This window comes from Triticum dicoccoides, chromosome 5A (assembly GCF_002162155.2).
Source record: "Triticum dicoccoides isolate Atlit2015 ecotype Zavitan chromosome 5A, WEW_v2.0, whole genome shotgun sequence".
In the NCBI taxonomy this organism is placed as follows: domain Eukaryota; kingdom Viridiplantae; phylum Streptophyta; class Magnoliopsida; order Poales; family Poaceae; genus Triticum; species Triticum dicoccoides.
The window spans coordinates 222,196,873-222,216,504 of NC_041388.1; positions in this window are offsets into that span (position 1 = coordinate 222,196,873).

Genomic DNA, 19,632 nt, shown 5'->3' on the forward strand with positions numbered 1-19,632 from the left:
CACGTCGCCATTTGGGTGGTATTAGGATCTTTTACTCCTCGATCTATACTCTGGGACTCTGATCTCTCTTCTATTCAGTTTAATGATTTTACTAATTCTGACTCTATGTTCTCGTAACTACTTCTCCCAGAGAGCCCCTTATCACAGACGATCGTCAACTGCACCAGAAGATTTTGAAAATGCTCTTCGATCATTCCCGAGACCCTTGTGCCCTCTGCTTTTCAATTCCCTACTACCGATATATCCATATGGGTAACGACATACACTTGTTGTCCATACAATTACTCTGAGTTTCCCTTGTTGTTACAAGATGCATCGAATTGCTCTCCGACTTGTAAGAATCCCTTGTACCACTGCCTTGTAGCTCCTTGCCGTAGAAATACCCCTACGGATAATTCCTCACACTTATCAAGTATCCACTCATTCCCAGTTGTTCTTGTGTTCCACAAAAGACTTCGAAATAATATTTGATCTTTTGAAAATCCTCAATAGCCTGTTGTTCCTAGAATTCTTGCATACTTGCATTCCGGTTAATTCCATTGGTCTAGCAATTTAATTTAAAAACCTTTGTGATTGTCATTCTGATCCTTTTGATTCAACATGTGTGTGAATGCACACAATCATCCGTTGTTCCCTGGAATTTATCCTTCCGATTCAGACGTCATTCCGGACATTAACTGGATCTCGACCACTCAAATTGCCATTGATTGTACCCCTAAGGCTACTCAACTTATCCATCCCTAATCAGAGCATTGCTTCCGATCGCTTGTCTTGGAATTCATTCCTTTGCATTTGAGCTTTGAGTTAGTCAGTTGTTTCTATAATCCGATGCACATGCATTCCTTCTTCCTTTGATAGAGTACCGATACTCAAATCAGCTCCTTTGTAGACCACTAGACCTCTGGTGGATTATTATCCGACAACCTCCTTTATATTCCATAAGCTTGTGAGCCTTTCCTCGGATACATAATGCCTTTGGTAAATTGTATCCTCTGCTTTGTGAACCATGCTCTACTTTCGAACTTGTATTATTTACTCCGAAGTTTGTGGTATATGTTCCTAAGATGCCCTGATGGGTTGAACCTATGCCTTCCCTAATCCGTGTGAACCCGAAAGATTTCACGGGTCATACTTATATGGTATTGCACCAGGTAAAAACTTCCAACAACTAATGTCATTTTTGAAATATGAGAGGTGAATGAAAGGTTATGCGTTGAACAAGTGGGAGTCGACCTTGAACCCTGTGTTCATGCCCATGGACACGATGTATACCTTATCATGGAAGCTTCTCTTGAAATAATTATCCCCTTGTTATAAGTTCATCTTGTATCTGTGGACGTGGATCAGACCATGTTTCTCCTTGATTCCATTTCTCGTGCAAGTTTGAGCACTTGTCTTCTGCAGAGCAATACCCTAGTCCAACCTCTACTTTGATCGGTCATCGAGTATTACCCCCTGGTATCTCGAGATTATCATGGAACTGCATAACTTCTTATGAATTCTTCATCAAGTACTACATTCTCACCGATTCCAATTTTTCACAGGCTCTGAGTTATTAAACACTCAAAGACACTGATAACCGAACCAAGCCTGCACTACAGTTCAACAACTCTTAGTAATCTTCTTTACGTACGAGTTTGTACCTGACCACGTCATTCCTAGCTTGTTTGGCTATATCATTGTCATGATGATTTTAACTGTGCTACCTGGTCCTTATTCTCGGAGCACCACTTTCGACGATGAGCTAAGCTTACGTCAATTTTCCTTGTCATATCATTTCACATTGAACAACAAGCTTGATTTCGAGGTAGTGTTGTACTCGTGGTTCCAATAATTTTTCGCTTCATCATTCCGTTGACTTGATGTCATCGCCGATCGGTTACATCTTCATGAAATCTCTCGACAAATGTGTCATGATCATCATTAGCATTCTGAACTCTTCCAGGATATCAATTGAATTCATGATGAGAAATACCATCCTTGTCCTCGATGATTTATGTTGTCATCGACCACTTTATTGCCTTCCCTCCAACACAAAGTTGTTCGTGTTTTGTGTTATACCTTGAGATGCTTTGTACCCAGCATTTGTTCTTCTTTATCTTGGAGTATTACCATCTTTATGCTAAGAATATCATGAGACTTTCACCACCCCTTAAGGATTCTTGGTATAGTGATGCTTCTCGCTATCACCATTCTTTCCTTGGTCCCCGTGTTGATTCCAACAAGTGAACGGTGTTGTTTGGATTCTTTCCTTCTAGCAACCCTATTGCTTTGAAATAAATGGTCGACATTTCATTCTTAGACCATTGGTTATCGATTCACCATTCTAACATTGATTATGCTACCTAAGACTGTATTTCGGGTGCACCTTCAACCTATGTTTAAATGTGTATGTTTTCCTCGAGCATACATCATTATATCATTTGATATGACAAATGTTATCTCCTTGTGCACATAATTGTGGATATCCATCTTTTGAAAATCTCAACAAATTGTCGCTGAGTTCATCAGCCACCTCCTCGTCCTCTCGTTGGTTAAATGATGAACACATGATTCGAAACTTGCTTCCATAGTTCATTTCACCGATAATCTTACAATGTCATCTCGTCAATTTGAGTTGCACCTTTTCTTCTCAGACATCCTGAGTCTGGGGTATCCTGACACCAATCGGACCTGAATCTCGGTCAGGTATGATGGTTGGAACATATTCCCAAGAGTTATAACATTGGTCTTTAACCCGATAAGGTGATGTCATCCTAACACACTTGCCCGGAGGGCCTATTGTTATAGTTTCCTTTCTAGCAAGGTTAGTCATTCTTCCATGAGTAAATTGTAGAACTTATTCTATGAGTTGTTCCTGATGGATCCCTTGTGTATCCAAAGTCTGATCTTTACCCAGTGACCATGTCAATGCTATCTCGAAGCTTGTATGTGGTACTCCGATTTTCAACAAGAACATTTGAAGCCCAATGCTAAATGTTTCCTGCTCAATTAACCAAACACCACTGTATGGGTAATGTCATCATATTTATCTCCCTTTTCCTAAAGGGTTTTCTACGAGATATCCTGTCATGGATATCATGCTCTGCTTGTCCTTGGGAAGGATATACCCTTGAAATATGTGTTTAAACACAATTTCCTTTCCATTGTTCTGTTTAATCTAATAACCATATTTTCCTTTCCATTGGTTGGTTTAATGTTTCTTCTGATCTATATGATCTAAGCAGTAATATTCTCCTGCTTATGTAAACACCTCGGTGTACAATCCTATCAGCAGGACCCTGTTACTATTGTTGATGACATTCCGGTAACCACCGATGGACGAGAACCTTGCCTATTGGTCCGCCTCGTTTCAACGAGCAGGGAAATGGTTGTCTTTGTCCCTCGCCCTTGGTACCGATGTTGTTGCCGACATAACCGACATGCTATCCATTGACATGTCTTGCCTACATGGTCATACAAGACGTTACCGCCCTTCCTACCGTTAACTCACATGGTGGGCCCATAACCCACAGTTCCACAGGATCAAAACCTGACTCTCCTGTACATCCCCATTTCGAAGTTATCCCTTGCACTTTGTTTCGTATGTAATTCGCGAGCCACCTTCCTAGTGATCTATTCTAGTACCAGACGCAATACTTTCCCATTGCTCTGAACCCCCTGTCACATTTCGTTTCAGGCAACGAACGATTGCCTACCTGATTGAAGCTTCTTATTGCTCCTTCTTGCTTTGCTCTCGATAACTTTCTTAAATTTCAACTCGAGAGATGCCTCTATGCCACATTCACCGAGATAGCCCCCAGGTACCTATCTTGTGTTGAGCTCCATCCTTCTCGAGTCTTCCCCCCTTACTTCATCCCTAAAATCTCGGGACGATATTTCTTACAGTGGAGGAGAATTGTGATGCCCGAATATCTAGGCTACAGTAATCACTACTAATGATGCCATGTCACCGCGGTCACTGTTGTTAATCTCGCATTAGTCCAAAACTGAGTCAAATTCAAATTTCAAATAACAAGCCAAATTATTATTTCGTCAAACTATCAAATAAAAATGTTCAATGGGCGGCAAATCTTCACTAAGTAATGATGATGTTGGAACCAACCTCATTTGGTTTCCCAATTTGCCCACGGAATTAATTTAGTGGAACAACTAGATTAAATAAGAGCAATTAAATTCAACTATAAATTTGAACAGTTCCAATTGGCCTCAAGCTTTTTCTGCAACCTTATAGTGTTGACTAGGAATTATGTGCAACGTTTCATAGTCAACAAAAATTATTTGGCATATTAAAATGAATAGAAAACAGTAAACAAAAAAATAAGTAAAAGGGAAAAAACAAAAAAAAGAAGCCCCCACCCCCGCTGGGCCTTGGCATAGATGGCTGATGAGGACATGAATACCTTGGATACGATCAAAAATATTGCATACATGTATATTTGTCAGGTGATTTCTAATGCAAACTATTCAATAATCTATTTATGTTATCCAGAACAAAAATACTTCACACACTTTTGTGTTTTGTCTAATTGCAGGTGTATGGGACATTTGTACAATCCACATATGAAGATACGGGAAAAGGAGAAGTTTAGGTGGTGTTCAAAAAGTCCTCTCACGTCACTTTTGGGCCAAGAGAAGATAGAGTCCAAGTCTCTCACGTTCTGGATTCAGATTCGGACGGCATAGACATACCTGACTCAAAACGCCAACAACTTTTTCATACGGACTCCGAATTGGGTGATTCTTTTTTTGTTGGAAACTAGATTTCGTGCTCTTTCCAACCCAATTGAATTCACCTTCAAATTCGTCCGGAGCGTTGAGTTACGGACGAAACAATCTGACGTTACAGCAGAATCCGAGTCAAACTACAAGCCCAAAGGTGTTGCATCACCTCCACTTGGGCCCATGAGCCTTGTATGACCTAGGGTTAGTTTTAGGCTGCCTTGGGACGTCCTCCCACCTCCTTGGCCGCCACCCCTTGCTCCTATATAAGTAGATCCATCTAGTAGCTTTTTCCTTGGGATTTGTTTAGTTAAAGTTAGCCATTGCAACTTCGTGTACTTCGTTTGTGTCCAACGACCAGACCAAGACCGCTTACGGATCCCCACCATTATCAATACATCATATATATTCGCAATATTTAGATTGCTTTATCATATTCTTGCTCGTTCTTCGATTGCTTGTAGGAATAGACCTTCGTGGTCAGGCTGATCATGCTTCCAGCATCGTCAGTAACCTCAGGAGATTGGTTTAGCGATTGCTAAGGCGCAACGTCGTGCACGTTTGTAGTCGGATCGTCAAAGTCATCTCCACCAAATCGATAGTTATCATCTCATCGAAAGATCGGGACCCTCGCCTCTATCAAGTGGTATCAGAGCTCGGTGAGAATTTCTAGTTTTCCTAGATTAGATTTATTTTCTTACCTATTGTCCAAGAAAAATCCACAAAAAAGAGTTAGATCTATTCATCCTTTGTCCAAGCCAGTCTGAGCCTTTGCAATTTTCTTTTCATTGCTTGCATAGTTGAATTATCGGTTGCATCGTTGTGTCGAGTTGCTGGTCTTAGTGTCTAGGTCATTTAGAGTTTCGAGTTCTGTTCACATTAGTCACGTCGCCACTGCATCATTATCCCTTCCGCTGCCCACCACCCATCCATCAATTTCCTCCACGTGCTACCAACCGTTCATTGTCATAATCATAGTTGAGATCGTTCCCATCTTCACTTGATCCAATCTGCATCTTATCTAGTTTATTTTGGAAAGAGGGAGAAAAAAAGAGGAAAAAAACGAGAGAAAAAAAAGAGAAAAAAAAAGTCACAGAAAAAAAGGAGAGAAAGAAAAAAAAGTGTGAGGAAAAAAGAGAGAAGAAAAAAAAACAAAAAAATCGGCACAAACTTTTTCAGAGGAAAGTTGGAGACAAAGTTGTTGATATATCCTGCTTGGCTGTTGTTTCACCTCATTATCTTTACTGCCGTTGTGATCTTCACTAATATCTTGCTGTCCAGAGCTACTTAGTATCCTTCATTGATGCTAGTTGTGCTACGACGTGACCTCATTAGTGTTCTAGGCTCGCGTCTCTAGTTTGGTCTAGCCTAGGACCAGCACAGTACCGTCGTTGAGCGTTTATTCAACATCGCATCTCTGAATTGATTATTGCTAATCTTTTGCTACCATATATAGCCAACCCAGCTCCACATATTTCTACACCGTGTATACGTACGTTCCCCTGGCAATCGTTTTACACAATCTTCGGAGTTATTTGACACCGCTGGTTGCCTGTCACCACCTGCCGCATGGTAAGAACTTGTAAGATATTGATATTTGCTTTACTATGAGCACTTTACAACCACATCCTAGTAGTTCATAGGAACATTATTCTCGAATTTTGGTTCTTGTTTCTACTAATCATGACAGGTTCCAGAGATAGAAGTTCTTGGATGACGGACACATCTTCACCATCACGAGAGTTGGGACAACACACACAAGCATATGGTCAGGTTATCTCTTTACCATCATTTGAGGGTAGATTTAATCCTGCTATTTATCTAGCTTGGGAGCTTGAAGTAGAACAAGTTTTTAGTCACCATGATTTTTCTGAACTTGAGAGAGTACGAGCTACCATTAGAGCATTTACTGGTTTTGCTTCTATTTGGTGGAGTGTACATTGTAAGAAAAACATTGATAACCAACCCACAACTTGGAAAGTTTTGAAAGCTGTAATGAGACAACAATTTTTTCCTCCTTACTATCGTCGTGAATTGCGTCGCAAATTGGAGCAATTAAAACAAGGCAGTAACACTGTTCATGCTTACTACCAAGAGTTCAAATCTTATATGCATCATTGTGACATAGAAGAATCTGAGGATGATACAATGAATAGATTTTTTGGTGGTTTGAACCATGATATTCAGGCAAGATTTCAGTATATTCCTCGTTGCATTACTGGTATGTATGTCCGTGCTTGTACCTTTGAGAGACAAATACAGGAGGATGCATTGGGTGACTACAACAACTACTATTCCAGTTCATGCTCACCATCACCGGTTGGTTACTCCACTATTGCACCTACTAGAGCAGCCCCACCTCGGATTGTGAGCGCAATATCATCTCAAGAGTATGGTACATTGTCAACGTCCATACCTACATCAGCTACATCTCTGCGAGGTAACAGTAAAGATATTGATGATATAACTTCACATGAGAAAGATGCATGCCTAGTTAACTTGAATGCGTCATGTATTGAGTTACCTGTTGATTTGACCACACCACCTATTTTAGAGAGTGATCAAACAACTGAAATATCAACAATTTTGAGTGCACCCATTGAATTAACTGTTGATGCAAAAGAACTAATGTTTAATCATTTTGATATGGCCTCCAATCTTGGTGATGATTCTGTGTCCAATGACTTATTGCACATTTGCTCATTTAAGCATGTTGTAGCATGTAAATTTAATGCAAGTAAGGTTTATTCACCAAAGTTGGGATGGTTTAAGGATGAACATTGCGAATCTTTTGAAATGAATAAGAGCTTCACTTATATGTGCAAACTGAGTTCTAATATTTTCATGCCTTCTACTTCTTGTGATAATTTTTTGGCTTTAGTTTTTATGAACTATGAAAGTTACTCATGTATACATGTGTCATACGTGCAAAAATCAAGGGAAGTTAAACTGGATGACATATACATATACAACATGTACACCTTGTCTCTTTTGTTAGCCACATTTCAGATTCAGCAACGCCGAGGACGACTTTGTTTTCAAAAAGGGGAGGATGATGAGGACATGAATACCTTGGATACGATAAAAAATATTGCATACATGTATATTTGTCAGGTGATTTCTAATGCAAACTATTCAATAATCTATTTATGTTATCCAGAACAAAAATACTTCACACACTTTTGTGTTTTGTCTAATTGCAGGTGTATGGGACATTTGTACAATCCACATATGAAGATATGGGAAAAGGAGAAGTTTAGGTTGTGTTCAAAAAGTCCTCTCACGTCACTTTTGGGCCAAGAGAAGATAGAGTCCAAGTCTCTCACGTTCTGGATTCAGATTCGGACGGCACAGACATACCTGACTCAAAACGCCAACAACTTTTTCATACGGACTCCGAATTGGGTGATTCGTTTTTTGTTGGAAACTAGATTTCGTGCTCTTTCCAACCCAATTGGATTCACCTTCAAATTCGTCCGGAGCGTTGAGTTACGGACGAAACAATCTGACGTTGCAGCAGAATCCGAGTCAAACTACAAGCCCAAAGGTGTTGCATCACCTCCACTTGGGCCCATGAGCCTTGTACGACCTAGGGTTAGTTTTAGGCTGCCTTGGGACGTCCTCCCACCTCCTTGGCCGCCACCCCTTGCTCCTATATAAGTAGATCCATCTACTAGCTTTTTCCTTGGGATTTGTTTAGTTAAAGTTAGCCATTGCAACTTCGTGTACTTCGTTTGTGTCCAACGACCAGACCAAGACCGCTTACGGATCCCCACCATTATCAATACATCATATATATTCGCAATATTTAGATTGCTTTATCATATTCTTGCTTGTTCTTCGATTGCTTGCAGGAATAGACCTTCGTGGTCAGGCTGATCATGCTTCCAGCATCGTCAGTAACCTCAGGAGATTGGTTTAGCGATTGCTAAGGCGCAACGTCGTGCACGTTTGTAGTCGGATCGTCAAAGTCGTCTCCACCAAATCGATAGTTATCATCTCATCGAAAGATCGGGACCCTCGCCTCTATCAATGGCCAAGCGGCCCAGCCAAGCGGCCTAGCCGGCCACTCCATGGATGGCCTCACCCACCTAACCCTAACCCGATCCACCTGCTCACTCGATCCCCCATCGCTCCCTTCATCCTCTCATCCGCGCCGCCACACGCACGCATGCACACTCGGTGAAGCGGGCACCCGAGCCGCCGCTCCCCTAAGGCCGCCGCCCGCCGCCGCCGAGCACCGCCACCCCCAGCCTCCTCCTTGCGGCTCCCAACCTCCTGCACCGCATCCCCGTCCTCCTCCCGACCGGACTGCGCCCGCCTCCCCGATGCCGCGACGCCGCCCCGTCGTCCTCGTCTCCTCCTCGCCGGACGTGACCTCGACTCCCCCTGAGCCCACATCCAGTTCCCTACGACCTCCCGTTGAGTTCCCCCTCTCCTCGCGATCCCTCCGCCCAATACGCTCGCCTAGCCTCCGCTTGCTGTTGCCTCTGTGTGCTCGCCGTCCACGTCCCGCTCCAACCCCGCTTGGCGCTCCTCCAGTCCATCCCGCAAGCATGCCGGCCACGCGCTGCCGGTAGCTGCGAATGCCACCGCCCTGCTGTTGCACGCGTTGTCCTGCGCCTCGCTTCGCTCCGCTGGCCCCATGCTACTCCGACCACCTTCGGCGCCGGCACCCATCCACGCACCGCTCTGGCGCCCCACTACTTCCGCTGCCTGCCGCGCCTTGCACCACTACCGGCCACGCCACGCCTCGCCGGCCCCTCCTTGCTCGCTGGCCTTGCCCGACGCGCCCCCTTCCCCCGCTCCCCTATGCCTCCCATGCCCTGCGCCCGCCATGCCCCAGCTGGCCCATGCCTCGCCGGACCTTGCCCTCTTTGGTCTGCGCGTGCCGTGCCGCTCGATGCCGTGGCTGGACCGGGCGGGCGCCAGTCGGGCTGGCGCCCAGCACCCACCTCCCGCTACGCCCGTGGCGCCCGCTAACCACATCGGCCCTCTGGGCCAATGACAGACAGGGCCCACGCCCCTGAGAACGAAAATGTAAAAAAACTATAATTTATATAAAAATAAATAATAATAATAATTAATTAACTTAATTAAACTAATTAATCCTAACTAGATTAACCTAATTAACTTAACCTAATTAATATGTTAATTAAACCAATTAATTAGGTTAATTAGTTGTCAGTTAATGACATGTGGGCCCCCTGTCTAGTTTGACCAGTCAAACTGTTGACTGGGTTGACCCAGTCTATGACAGGTGGGCCCTGTTTGACCCTGTTTGACCCTTTGACCAGTCAACAGTTGACTGGTCAAATGCTGACCGGACCCCCCTTGACCCCACCTGCCAGCCACACATACATTCTGTTGGGTACAATTCTGTGTACCCATAGCAATTTAAGATTTAATTTTCGAATTAAAACAATTTAGAAAATGATTTAAAACTTTTAAAATTAATATAAAATAAACCGTAGCTCGGATGGAAAAACTTTGTACATGAAAGTTGCTCAGAACGACGAGACGAATCCGGATACGCAGCCCGTTCGTCCGCCACACATCCCTAGCATAGCAAACACGCAACTTCCCCCTCCGGTTCACTTGTCCGAAAATGCGAAACACCGGGGATACTTTCCCGGATGTTTCCCCCATTTTTGCCTGTATCACTTAGTACCGCATCAGGTCACCCCTATCACAATGTAATGCCGCATCTTGCTTTTTGTTGCATTGATTGCTCTATTATTTATATTGTTCCCCATCCGTTACTTCTTTCTGGTAGACCCCGAGATTGCCGGAGACCTCCAGTTCAACTACGGTGTTGACGACCCCTCTCTCTTGCCAGAGCAACCAGGCAAGCCCCCCTTGATCACCAAATATTGCCTACTCTTCTCTCTACTGCTTGTATTAGAGTAGTGTAGCATGTTACTGCTTTCCTTTAAACCTATTCTGATGCATAGCCTGTCATTGTTGCTACAACTGTTGATACCTTACCTGCAATCCTAAATGCTTAGTATAGGATGCTAGTTTATCATCAGTGGCCCTACATTCTTGTCCGCCTGCCATGCTATATTATCGGCCGTGATCACTCGGGAGGTGATCACGGGTATATACCTATACATATATACATATTATACAGGTGGTGACTAAAGTCGGGTCCGCTCGTTGAGTACCCGTAGGTGATTCTGATGTGGGGGCTGAAGGGGTAGGTGGCTCCATCCAGGTAGTGGTGGGCCTGAGCTCCAGACGGCCCCCGACTGTTACTTTGCGTCGGAACGACATGGCAGGTTGAGACCACCTAGGTGAGAGGTGGGCCTGGCCCTGGTCGGCGTTTGCGGTTACTTCAAAATAACATGCTTAACGAGATCTGGTTATTTGATCTGAGTCTGGCTACTGGCCTATACGCACTAACCAACTACGCGGGGACAGTTATGGGCACTCGATGTCGTGGTATCAGCCGAAGCCTTCGTGACGTCAGTGATTGAGCGGCGCGCGCCGGGTTGGACTAGAATGCCTGCTCTTGTATAAGGGAGGCTAGGTCTGCTCACCGGCCGCATTCGCAACATGCAGGTGTGCAATGGGCGATGGGCCCAGACACCTGCGCCATAGGATTTAGACCGGCGTGCTGACGTCTCTGTTGTGCCTAGGTAGGGCTGCGGCATGTTGATCTTTCGAGGCCAGGCATGACCCAGGAAAGTGTGTCCGCACAAAGGGGATCGAGCGTGTTGGGAAATGTGGTGCACCCCTACAGGGAAGTTAATCTATTCGAATAGCCGTGATCTTCGGTAACAAGACGACTTGGAGTAGTACCTTGATCTTATGACAACTAGAACCGGATACTTAATAAAACACACCCTTCCAAGTGCCAGATACAACCGGTGATCACTCTCTCACAGGGCGACGAGGGGAGGATCATCGGTTAGGATTATGCTATGCGATGATACTTGGTGAACTTACCTTCTACTCTCTTCTACATGCTGCAAGATGGAGGTGGCCAGAAGCATAGTCTTTGATAGGACCAGCTATCCCCCTCTTATTCCGGCATTCTGAAGTTCATTCCATATATGATACCCTTATTCCATTTGATACCATTGCATACATACGTAGTGTAGCTCCTTGCTTGCGAGTACTTTGGATGAGTACTCACGGTTGCTTTGTTCCCCCTTTCCCCCCTTCCTATACCCGATTGCTGCGACTAGACGATGGAGTCCAGGAGCCAGACGCCACCGTCGACGACGACTCCTACTACTCTGGAGGGGCCTACTACTACGTGCAGGCCGCTGACGACGACTAGGAGTAGTTTAGGAGGATCCCAGGCAGGAGGCATGCGCCTCTTTCGATCTGTATCCCAGTTTGTGCTAGCCTTCTTAAGGCAAACTTGTTTAACTTATGTCTATACTCAGATATTGTTGCTTCCGCTGACTCATCTATTATCGAGCTCTTATATTCGAGCCTTCGAGGCCCTTGGCTTGTAATATGATGCTTGTATGACTTATTTTATTTGTAGAGTTGTGTTGTGATATTTTCCCATAAGTCCCTGATCTTGATCATACACGTTTGCATGTATGATTAGTGTACGATTGAATCGGGGGCGTCACAGCCGGCTGTCAGAGTTCACCGTAATGGCCTGGCTGGCGCCCTGACGGGGGGATGTGGTTCCGCAACCACTACATTGGAACCAAGTAGTACACATGGCTTTTATCCACCGTGGGCTGTGACTTCCACCTTGAGTCCTTTCGCTAGAGGTGTCTTGACCCTCTATAGGCAATAGTTGCATCACCTTACTCCAAGCGGTGTGTTGCATATGTCTTGCTTTGTGACTCTTTGTGAATGCTTCTTTGGGGTTCACACGCATTTTGATCTCTTCAGGTATTTCTTTGAAGCAGTTCCTTGTGATGAAGCCATGTACCTAGGGTAGGGTCATGGATCTGTCCAAGATACCCTCCCCAAGGACATCTCTAAAAGAACCAGAAGCAGTCGAAGAAAAATCATCATCCACTCGACCATGAAGCCATGTTCCACTCAACAGTCTTGAAGACACTCGACCGTACGGACAACCACTCGACTACCAGAAGATCTAGAGCCACTCCACTCTGCAACGGTCGGGATTTAAGTCATGGCCTTAATGGTCATTATGTACTTTTATTACAGGCGTTACCAGTAACATCTCCATCTTTATGTACCTTAAACCCTTTGTAACTGAGGGCGGGAGGGATCTGGCGAACTCTATATAAGCCACCCCCTCCTCAGGGACAAGGGTTCGCACCCCCTGTAACATACACGCATATAATCCAGTCGGCCGCCTCCGGGCTCCGAGACGTAGGGCTATTACTTCCTATGAGGAGGGCCTGAACTCATAAAACTCGTGTGTACAACTCCTCCATAGCTAGGATCTTGCCTCTACATTTCTACCCCCCATTCTACTGTCAGACTTAGAACCACGATAATTGGCGCCCACCGTGGGGCAGGTGTCTTAGTGACTTGTTGGAGAAGTTGCAATTTTTCTGATCCCCTTCATCATGGTTTTAGGCGAAGGTTTGGCTGAGGGCCGCGAGATCCGTCTCGGCGCGCTCGTGTTTGTCGCTGACGACTCCGCTTGGCTTTGGGAGGCTCCACTCGACGTCGACGCACTCCCCATCCCTGGGGCAACGCACGTTCGTGCGTGTGTCCGCGGCGTCCTCCTGCGGCAGCCGTCGACCTAGTATTGGTTGGCTCCTGTAGCTTTCCCCTCCCTGCAGCCCGCCAGAGCAAACGTTCCGGTCGATCGAGGCTTCAGTGGTGGGTGAGGCATGCGGTGGCTCACCAGTCGGCCACCCCCAAGTCACGGCAATCGAGCCCAATGAAACTCTCTACGGCCTGTTTGATCTGTCGACTGGCTCCGTAGAGACTGCATCCGAGTGCGACAGTAGCGACCCTGCGGCGGAAGTTTTGATGGTCAATGGACCACACAGTCCTCCTTGCTTCACCCGTGAAGACGGAGGCGATGGGGGCGGCGATCCGTCGCGTGTTCACGAAGAGTACCGCCCTGAACCCCTCTCTTCGCAGCGGAGGGAAGAACTTCGCCCCCGGAACATGGATGCACTTCACACTCCTATCGTTGGAGAAACCCCTAAGGCCCAGGCCTTGGAGGAGGCGCGCCTGGCCAACTTGGCTGAGCGCACTCGAATGGAGAACCTCCAGCACGCACTCGACGAGCATGCTCGGCAGCGTGCTCCCAAATCCAGTTGACGTCAACTTTTTCCACCTCCGACTCAGGTATACCGGACTCCAATCCAGAATCTCGTAGCTGCAGCCCGAATAGCGGAGTCAATTCAACCTTCCCAGTCAGAAGCTGGTCGAGGTTTGGTGTAGATCCGGGCCTTGCTCCGAGCCGCGGGTGAGCAGAACACAGTAGTATCTCAATCGCGGAATAGGATTCACAGCAGATCCGTGGTTGCAGACACGGTCCAGTCGGCTCACAGCCCAAGATTGCCCCCGAGGCGTGAGGGACGTGGAGATCGATGAGATTAGTATAGAAGCCGCGAGCAGTATGATCACCAACTTGATCACGACGATCGTCGTCGAGTGCCCACGCCTCCCCCAAGGAGTGGATCGTACGTGCCTCGGCAACAGGATGACAGACGCCCTCACAGTGGTGGGCGAAGGATTCCAGTCGACCCTAGGGAACCGGGCTTTGACGCGAGATCTATTCTCGTTCAGGGTCTGGTCGACAGAAACAGAGCCCACAGAGAAGGTCCCGACAGAGATTTCCCAACAAGCAGCAGAGTGCATGTCTAACGTCCAGAGTGCTTCAGCAGAGCCATCAGGGCTGCGGTGATTCCTCCCAACTTCAGGTTGGCGACTGGAGTCAGTAAGTTCACTGGAGAGTCCAAGCCTGATACTTGGCTTGAAGATTACCGAGTGGCTGTTCAGATCGGTGGTGGCAATGATGAGGTGGGCATGAAACACCTTCCTTTGATGTTGGAGGGCTCAGCCAGAGCGTGGCTGAATCAGTTAGCGCCTGGTAGCATTTATACTTGGGAAGATCTTGCCCGAGTATTTGTCAGAACATTTGAAGGTACTTGCAAACGGCCGGCAGGGCTGACAGAATTACAATGTTGCGTTCAGACACCGAATGAAACTTTGAGAGATTATATCTAGAGATGGATCAAATTGCACCACACGGTGGAGAATGTGTCTGATCATCAGGCAATTTGTGCCTTTAAAGAAGGCGTGAAATATCGGGAGTTGAATGTGAAATTCGGTCGGACAGGAGATATGAATCTGACTCGAATGATGGAAATTTCCACCAAGTACGCCAATGGTGAAGAAGAAGACCGACTCCGGAGTGGCAAGCACAAAACAGTCGCCCACAAAACCGGAGGAGGAAACTCTAATCGGAAGCAGAAGCACAAAGCCGAGCCAGCCGCTACTGGTGAAGCCTTAGCCGTGACTCAAGGGAAGTTCAAGGGGAAGCCCAAAGGGTCGTGGAACCCCAAGAAAGTAAAAGATCAAGATGGAAATGATGTGCTGGATTTACCATGCCACATTCACACAAAAAAAGATGAAGAGGGTAATTTCATTTACCCGAAGCATACCACTCGACAGTGTTGACTCCTAATCCAGCAATTCCGAGAGAAACAACCCAAGGAAAAGGAGAAAGAAGCAGACAAGGTTGAGGACGAGGAAGAGGATGATGATGGTTATCCCCACGTGAATTCCACTCTGATGATTTTCGCTGGCGTTGAGAGTAGAAGTCGATTGAAAGTCATCAACAGAGAAGTGAACATGGTCGCTCCGGTGACACCCAGTTATTTAAAGTGGTCCCAGACTGCCATTACATTCGACAAGTCCGATCACCCAACGCACATAGCCACCCCTAGGAGGCAAGCGTTGGTGGTCGACCCAGTAGTCGAGGGCACCCGACTGACTAAGGTTCTGATTGATGGTGGCAGTGGCCTGAATATAATGTATGCAGAGACGTTGAAGGGAATGGGCATTCTGATGTCCAGACTTAGTGAAAGCAATATGAGTTTCCATGGAGTCATTCCTGGCAAGAAGGCTGCATCACTCGGTCAAAGCGCTCTCGATGTGGTGTTCGGTGACTCCAAGAATTACCGCAAAGAAAAGTTGACATTTGAAGTTGTGGATTTCCAGAGTGCCTATCATGCTATTCTGGGCAGGCCAGCTTATGCACGTTTTATGGCTCGACCATGTTACGTGTACCTCAAATTGAAGATGCCTGGTCCCAAAGGGGTGATCACTATCACTGCTAGTCGGAAGAAGGCGGAAGAGTGCTTCCAGAAGGGCTCAAATATCGCCGATGCACAGATGGCCGTAATGGAATTGCAAGAATATCAAAAAAATGCAGATCCGAGTGATTTGTTGCGAGCCAAGAAGCCTACCACGGATTCAGCATTCTAGTCGTCTGGCGAAACAAAGTCGATTCACATTCACCCGACAGATCCCAATGCCGCTCCGACTCACATTTCAACCACACTCGACTTCAAATAGGAAGAAGCGCTCATTCAGTTCCTCCATGAGAACTGGGACATCTTTGCATGGAAACCTTCGGACATGCCAGGTGTTCCCAAGGGACTGGCTGAGCATCGTTTGCAAGTCGACCCGAAAGTGAAACCAGTCAAAGAACATCTTTGATGGTCCCCCGTACAGAAGAGGAAGGCAATCGGTGAAGAGGTGTCTCGGCTTCTGGCGGCTGAGTTTATCTGTGAAATTTACCACTCCGAGTGGTTAGCTAATGTTGTCATGGTCCCAAAGAAGGACGATTCACTTTGCATGTGCATCGACTTCAAACATATCAATCGGGCCTGCCCGAAAGATCACTTTCCTCTCCCTTGCATCGACCAAATAGTCGACTCGACTGCGGGGTGCGAGCGTTTGTCCTTTTTGGACGCTTATTCCGGGTACCACCAGATCCGTCTGTACGGACCCGACGAGATAAAAACGGCTTTCATCACCCCATTTGGGTGCTTCTGTTATGTCACTATGCCATTCAGTTTGAATAATGCTAGAGCCACATTCATGCGGATGATTCAGAAGTGCCTGCTCACTCAGACCAGGCGAAATGTGGAAGCATACATGGATGACACTGTGGTCAAGTCACGTAAAGGTTCCGACCTACTGGCTGACCTTGCTGAAACCTTTGCCAACCTCAGAAGGTATGATATCAAGCTTAATCCATCAAAGTGCATGTTTGGAGTTCCGGGCGGAAAATTACTCGGTTTTCTCGTTTCCGAACGAGGGATCGACACTAACCCAGAGAAAGTGGGTGCCATACTCCGGATGAAACGCCCTGTGCATGTGCATGATGTCTATAAGCTTACTGTTTGTGTGGCCGCCCTGTGCGTGTGCATTATGTTTCTGAAGTTCTGACTCGGTCAAAGCAGAGATATCCACACTATCAGAAGCTTGTTTGTGGGATTTACATGACCATGAAGAAGGTTGCACACTATTTCTCTAATCACTCTATTACAGTCGTCAGCGACGCTCCATTATCGGAGATTCTGCACAACAGAGATGCAACTGGTCGAGTGGCAAAATGGGCGATTGAACTCCTTCCTTTAGGTATCAAGTTTTTGGCAAAGAAAGCTATCAAGTCCCAAGCAGTGGCAGATTTCCTCGCCGAGTGGATCCAACAACAATGCCGACTCAAGTTCACTCGGAGCATTGGACCATGTTCTTTGATGGGTCCAAGATGCTGAATGGTTCTGGTGCTGGGGTGGTACTGGTATCCCCCCGAGGAGACAAGTTGAGATACGTCCTCCAGATTCACTTTGATTCCTCCAATAACAAAGCAGAATATGAAGCACTCCTATATGGGTTATGTATGGCCATTTCATTCGGCGTCCGCCGCCTCATGGTTTACGGTGACTCAGGTTTGGTGGTCAATCAAGTGATGAAAGAATGGGACGTTAGAAGCCCAGCAATGACTGGTTACTGCAATGCGGTGAGGAAGTTGGAAAAGAAGTTTGAGGGGTTAGAGCTCCATCACATACCCCGTCTGAAAAATCAAGCAGCCGATGATTTGGCAAAGATAGGTTCCAAGAGAGAAGCCATTCCCAGCAATGTGTTTTTGGAACATATTCACACACCGATAGTTCAGGAAGATCCTTTCATGGAAGAGCCCCCGCAGCCTAAGAGCGCCACAGATCCGACTGAAGTCGAGATCCAGCCGTGGTCGATCTAATCATGGAGGTCCTGGTCATTACTCCCGACTGGACAGTGCCATACATTGCGTACATCCTTAGGAAGGAACTCCCAGAGGACGAAGAAGAGGCTCGACAGATCGTCCGTCGATCCAAGGCCTTTACTATGATAAGAGGACAACTTCTCAGGGAAAGCGTGACTGGAGCCAGTCACAAATGCATAACGCCAGAAGAAGGTTGAATGATCCTCAACGACATCCACTCGGGGACCTGTGGTCACCATGCGTCCTCTCGGGCCATCGCGGCTAAAGCATACCGATCCGGATTTTATTGGCCATGAGCAAATGAAATGGCGAAAGATATAGTCGACAAATGTGAAAGCTGCCAGTTTTACTCTGACATGTCTCACAAGCCAGCGTCAGCCCTGAAGACCATTCTCCTCATCTGGCCCTTTGCTGTTTGGGGATTAGATATGGTTGCACCACTGAGAACTGGTAGGAGCGGCTTCACTCATGTGCTCGTAGCAGTCGACAAGTTTACAAAATGGGTTGAAGCTAAACCTATTAAGAATCTTGAAGCCAGCACCACTGTCAGTTTTATCAGGGAATTGACATTCAGATATGGAGTTCCACACAGCATCATCACTGACAACGGGTTGAACTTCGATTCTGATGAGTTTAGAGCTTTCTGTGCTTCTCAAGGCACACGAGTCGACTATGCTTTGGTCGCTCACCCGCAGTCGAACGGACAAGCAGAAAGAGCAAATGGCCTAATTCTTAAAGGACTGAAACCCCGACTGATGCGTCATCTCAAACACGCAGCACGCGCTTGGGTCGATGAACTTCCATGAGTTCTTAGGGGTTTGAGGACAACTCCTAATCGGTCGACTGGACGAACTCCTTTCTTTTTGGTCTATGGAGCCGAAGCTGTTCTACCAAGTGACCTGCTCCAAAACGCACCCCGAGTCAAGCTCTTCTCTGAAGAAGAAGCAGAACAGGCCTGACAAGATTCAGTCGATCCCTTAGAGGAGGAAAGAGAGATGGCCTTGATTCGATCGACCATTTATCAACAAGACTTGCGTCGATTCCATGGAAGAAACATGAGGGGTCGAGCCTTTTAAGAGGGAGACTTGGTTCTTCGAGTGGATCAACAGAAGACACACAAGCTCGCCCCTGCTTGGGAAGGCCCCTTCATCATCACCAGAGTTCTCCACAATGGAGCATACCATGTTTACAGTGTTGAGTATCAGAAAGACGAGCCACGAGCTTGGAATGCGGAGCTGCTCCGCCCCTTTTATACTTAAGTACTCGTTCGAATAAAGTGTAATAAGAAGTACCTTTGTAATTTGTTTATCAAAGACAAGAGCTTTACACTCCTCTGGCACGATTGTTGTTGCTTTCGTTTATGTCTGAAAACCCCCAGTGGGTGACTTAGCTGTGAATCCGTTTCGCCTAAGTTTTCAAACAACCTGCCGAGTGGTGAGCCAGCCTCCTGCTCGGGGGCTTAGCTACGAACCCGTTTCGCCTAAGTTTTCAAAATCCAACCGAGTGGTGAGCCAGCCTCCCGCTCGGGGGCTTAGCTGCGAACCCGTTTCGCCTAAGTTTTCAAAATCCTACCGAGTGGTGAGCCAGCCTCCCACTCGGGGGCTTAGCTGCAGTCCAGTACTCGCCTAAGTTTGTAAAATCCTACCGAGTGGTGAGCAATCCTCCCACTCGGGGGCTTAGCTGCAGTCCAAGTACTCGCCTAAGTTTGTAAAATCCTACCGAGTGAC